The sequence below is a fragment of the Pinus tabuliformis genome, chromosome 3_1 (assembly GCF_031772625.1).
Source record: "Pinus tabuliformis cultivar Carrire ecotype Pingquan chromosome 3_1, CPIR1, whole genome shotgun sequence".
NCBI lineage: Eukaryota > Viridiplantae > Streptophyta > Pinopsida > Pinales > Pinaceae > Pinus > Pinus tabuliformis.
This window is the reverse complement of record NC_142301.1, coordinates 911,520,102-911,525,752: the sequence shown is the minus strand read 5'-3', so window position 1 is coordinate 911,525,752 and position 5,651 is coordinate 911,520,102. Positions and strand designations below refer to the sequence as shown.

Sequence of the window (5,651 nt, the reverse complement as noted above, 5' to 3'; positions counted from 1 at the left end):
TCAGTCACCACAACTACGGTGAAAAAAAGTGTTTTACGTCTGCGTTGGGCCTTGGATTTTTACAGATTTATGCTGCACATTCAAACTACCATAAATTTCAAATGCCAATACCAGATTTATGATATTTGCTGCCTGTTTCATTCTTGATTCTATGGTTGTCTTCTTTCGGCAGGTATACCATTGCATTGCAATCTTGTTAAGTACATTTTTCTTTACTTTCTCATGATCATGGGCATAGGCCTTGTCAAATTATAAGTACAAGGTACAATCCCCAGGCAATGTACTCAAATTAACCAAAAGGTATAAACCATGTGCAATGAAGATTCTAGTCATTGTCCTTTTATAGAGGATGGGCCCATCCACGAAAAAGCATAGCTTTTAGAAATTATAAATTAAAATGTATTACTACTTTGAGTCAATGAACCTAGAATTTTAGATACCTGCTTCATAACCTTTTAGCATATGGTTGGTCATTTACTGACTTTTGAGTCATCCAAATTTTTTCTTTTAAGTTGTAAAACCTTTTTAATATTTGTTTTGATTTGAAAATTGCTTCCGCGCTATGAAAAGAAATATTTAAAAATGTTTTGCACCAGAAAGAGAAAACAGTCTTTCAGCACCCTTTACAACTCAATAGAGTGGATCAAAGGCAACTTCTATCATGAAGTCCTCAAAATCATTATCAGGAATTAACAAGACTCCATTCACAGATCAACAGTTTATTACAAAGCAATGATTCATTTACATTTCCACTCCAGTCAATAAATTTCCATTCACACACACATAAATGCATCCAGATCACAGCATCCAAGGCGTCCGCTTGGCCAGAAAAGGGCAAGATCGATCAGGATCCCACAACAACGCAACGTAGCCCTGTAAGAAGCCACTTTATTGTACAACGCTTTGCAACAATTTCAGTACTCGTTCGAGGGCAACGGTTGGTGGGTTGGCTCCGGGAGATCATAAACAGCTCGTAGATAACACCAGCCAGACCGCCTCCAAGAAGTGGCCCGACCCAGTAAATCCAGTGGTTCTCCCACGTCCAGCTCACCAGCGCCGGCCCGAATGCCCTCGCCGGGTTCATCGAAGCGCCGTCGAAGGCCCCGCCAGCCAGTATGTTGGCGCCCACGATGAAGCCAATGCAGATCGGGGCAATGGTGCCCAGGCTGCCCTTCTTCGGGTCAACTGCAGTGGCGTACACGGTGTACACCAACCCGAACGTCATGACTATCTCGAACACCACAGCGTTGCCCACGCCCACGCCCGAAGACAACGAGAAAGCGGATGTTGACTGAACCACGCCACGCCACCACGAGTCAGAAACACGAAAGAAAGTAAGGAAAGGTTAAGCTACGAATTAAATGAGGCGAAATTAAAGGTTAAGGTACAAATTAAATGGTTAGACGGGGAAGTTTGATTTGTTGATTTTCACAAGTCTTTATCCTGAACTGGAATATATATTTGAGAGTTTCTCTGAGCCTAAAAATTGCTCCAGGCTAAATTTCTTCCATTTAAAAAAACAGGTTTAAATAATTGAGAGTTGCTCTGAGCCTAAAAATTGCTCCAGACTAAATTTCTTCCGTTTAAAAAAACAGCTTTAAATAAGACGAAAATAAAGATTAAGCTTGGAATTAAATAAGGCGAAAATAAAGGCTACGAATTAAATGAGGCGAAAATAATTGGCTCACCAGGCCACCAGTGGTGAACTTGAGCAACAAGCAAGCAACGGTGGCGCCGATGAGCTGCGCGAACCAGTAAAGAATACCCCTTAGAAGCGTGATGTGCCCTCCAACGAACGCACCGAAAGTGACTGCAGGGTTAACGTGGCCTCCGGAGATGTTGGCGCCTACGGCCACTGCCACAAAGAGCCCTAGAGCATGCGCGAGAGCCACGGCCACCAACCCAGCCGGTGTCGTCGAAGCGTCGCTTGTAAGTTTGTCTGCAAGAAATCCATGCCCCATTAAAATTAACAAAAACAAGAAACCCTTGAATCTTGGAATCAAAATTAAATGAAGTGTTTTCTGTAAATGAAATACCGAAAGCCATGCCAGATCCTTCGCCGGCGAAGACGAAGATGAGCGTGGAAATGCCCTCTGCGAGGGCGGCCTTCAGGGCTTCCGGGTGGGTGGCCTCCTCCGGCCTCCCCACAGCAATTCCTCTGAACGGCATTATAACCAAGAAATGTGTAAAGTCTTTCAGCGAAGGATTCGAACACGTGAGTCTTTACAAGTATTTCTGCATAAGCAGGTTGCTTTAATCTAATCTTGTTATTATGAGTGTGCTACCACAAACATGTGTTTGTGCTACAAGTGTTGTCACCTTATCTTCATTTTTTGGAGCCATGTTTCCTCATAAAGTGGCCTCCAAAGAACTCTTAGAAGCAAGCATTGAGGAACTTGTTGAAGTTACAAAGCCAAACATTCCCATATATGTAGACACACAATGCTTCATTGATAAAACTACTGAGGTCACATGGGGAAAGATCAAGGACACATTCATGCAAGACAGATGTGTCGATAACTTAGAATATGTGCATGAATACATTAATATCAAGAAGTCCAGGATGCATAGGATCATATTCAGATTCCCAGTCATGCCATGTGTGGATGTGATTGAATGGATCATTATGCATATGGATGACTCTCACCTTGTGCTTCGCAGTAAGAGTGGAGGTTATCTTACCACATATATTGGTGAAGATATGCAGAAATATTATAAGATGCTCAAGCCCGCAAGATATGCAAATGATAGATTTTACACGAGATGACACAAGTGAAGTTATCAAATCATGGTGTCAAAAGTCTACCAAGTTTCTCCATCACCCATTCGTAGTCTATCCAACAAAGATTCTCAGAGACGTATATTATTATTTGATAGTCATATGTTTGTCATTTGCATGGGTGCAAGAACATTGAGGTGTTTGAGGAGAATTGGATATATGTGCTCAATATGGTGGTAACCTGTGATAAAATCTTCAATTGGGAAGATATATTGGCATTCGAGTTGCAACGTCATGTGGGGCATGTAAAATCATCTTTGAGTGCGAACTAGACACCATAATTCTACATGTCTTCATTTATCCTAGATGGAATTTGTGCATAATATGTGTTTTTGGGAATGAATTGGGATTGGACCCTTGAGGAGAAGTTCCCAATTTACTTCCACTACAGAGTCTTATCAGAATCAAGCTTTAGAGGTGTATATGACAAATTTTTTGAGCACTTCTTTGCAGTTGTCTTTCAGATAATATTTTAGGTTGATCCTCTTTGCATGATCGATCAGGTGAAGGAGTCGCTCTGAGCTATCGCAGACTAGTTTGTGGCTTCTAAAGATACATACTCGGATGTTTTGGTTATCAGATATACCGTCATATCATGTTGCGATATGTGACCAATAAGGTGGTCATGCAAGAAGTAGCATATCAGCGAACAAGGGATTGTCAGGAATTCTTCATAGAGGGAAGAAATCCCCTTGGCCACATTCCCATTGAGAATTAGATTATATGAGTTAAAGAGCCACAAAGTGACAACAACAAAAATACAAGAGCTGGACCACATGCACTTTTCCACTAAGTACTTCCATGGATATGATCCCAAGAGAATGATTAAGCAACATTGTGAAAGGATCAGTCACAATACAGGGTACTCATCAATGTCCACAATAGAAGATGAGAGGATAAATAAATGATACAACGCAAATAGGAAGGCACATCCAGGGATGGGAACTATTTCACCCTAAGATCCACTAGGTCAAGACTTGCAGGTACAAGAGGAGGAAGAGATAAACCCTCTAGAAAGGAAAGTAGCTCGTAAGAAAATATCAATGTAAACTTTGAAACGGGAACTATAAACTCAAAACGGGAACTTTGAGCAAAAAATCCCGAAAAACATAAAAAACAGTGCTAAAAACGAAAAGTGTTGATGCTGGAACAACAACTTTTTTTTTTTTTTTTTTCTTATTATTTAAAAAAAAAAAAAAAAAAAAAAAAAAAAAAAAAAAATAATAATTAAAAATTAAAAACAAACTAGATTTAAAAAAAATAGAAAACTAAAAAAAAAAAATTTAAAAACTACTAAAATTAAGATTAAAATTTTGATTACTTAAAAAACAAATATAAAAATATATATAACCAAAAAAAAAAATTATCTCACAACCCATAAAAGAATTTGGATATATATATATATATATATATAAGTAAAAATAGAAAAAAAAAAAAAAAAAAAAAAAAAAAAAATTACATTACCAAAAACTGAGAAAAAAAATAAAAACAAACTAGCTTGAAAAAAAAAATAGAAATTAACAAAAAAACATTAAAAAACTAGTAAAATTAATATTAAACAATCTTTCTTTTTTTTTTAATTAAAAAAATTATAATTTTTTATAAACAATTTTTAGTTATTTATTTTATTTAAAAATACAAATTATTAAATTTACATTTTATATTTCAAAAAAAAAATTACATTCTTTTTTTAAACAATCTTTTTTTTTTCTTTTTTCTTTTTTAATTATAAATCATAAAAAATATTTTAATTTTTTTTAAAACAAAATTAATTTTTTAATTTAAAATTTAAAAAATTATTTAAAAAAAAAAATTAAAAGTTCGTATTGTTTTTTTTCCTTTTATTAAAAAATATATATATATGGTGGCCCTCCGCCCCCCAGTCGCCCGTGGTGGCACCGCCGTGGGTGGAGGGGCCTGCGCGGGCGATTTCGGGAATCGCCTGCCCGCCCCTCGGCCACCGGTGGTGGCGTGGCGGTGGGCGAAGGGGGCGGAATCGCCCGCCTGCCCCCCAGGCGCCCGTGGTTGCGTAGCCATGGGCGGAGGGGCCTGCCAGAATCGCCCGCCCACCCCCCTCCTGCTCGTGGTGGTGCGGCCGTGGGCGGAGGGCCCTGCACGCAGGCCCCTCCGCCCACGGCCTCGCCACCACAAGCAGGCGGGCAATTCCCACCGGTGGTGGGCAGGCCCCTCCGCCCACGACTGCGCCACCACAAGCGGGGGGCGATTCCCACCGGTGGTGGTGCGGCCGTGGGTGGAGGGGCCTGCACTTAGGCCCTCCGCCCACGGCCACGCCACCACGGGTGTGACGCCCTCGAGTCTCGGACAGACGTGCACGATGGGCGGGCGCCCCGTGCACGACGACGAGTGCTCCTTGGCACGACGACGGGCGCGTTTTGACACGACGACGGGCAGTGCGACGAGCGGATGGGCCAACCTCCGACACTTGGATGGGCGACCCATGGGCGACCCGCGCAGCGGGCGACCCATGGGCGACCCACACCCAACAGGCGAATAACCCGAGCAATGAACAACACGGTGGACAGCACGGTTATATGGACGCGGGCATGGTTCGATAGGCATATGTGTTACAGCATAGGCGGGCGCGTGTGAACGTGGTTCATAACCAGCGGACGACCGAACAGTAATGCGACGTCATGAGGATGCGGTTCTGCGGTGAGCCGGTTATGGTGCGACGTATATGCGACAGAACTATGCGACAAAGGCATATGCGACGAAGGGAAAATGCTTGAATAAACTAAGCGTTGAACCTTTAGTTATATGCGATGCAAAGGAGAGTGGGCCGACGTGTATTATGAGCGTTTGGGGGTGTTAAGTATGGAGTATGGGGTCGGCCTTAAGGCTGGACACCCCC

At 41.7% G+C, this 5,651-nt stretch overlaps 1 pseudogene across 1 annotated transcript; it reads right to left on the bottom strand.

Annotated features, from left to right (window-relative positions):
* Positions 1-703: 703 nt before the first annotated feature.
* Positions 704-2,213, bottom strand: LOC149190608 (aquaporin TIP1-1-like; annotated as a pseudogene). The gene is made up of 3 exons (XR_016256005.1): positions 2,037-2,213; positions 1,689-1,939; positions 704-1,291 (listed from the first exon to the last, which is right to left on the bottom strand). The product of XR_016256005.1 is annotated as an aquaporin TIP1-1-like (transcript).
* Between the last annotated feature and the right edge of the window lie 3,438 nt (positions 2,214-5,651).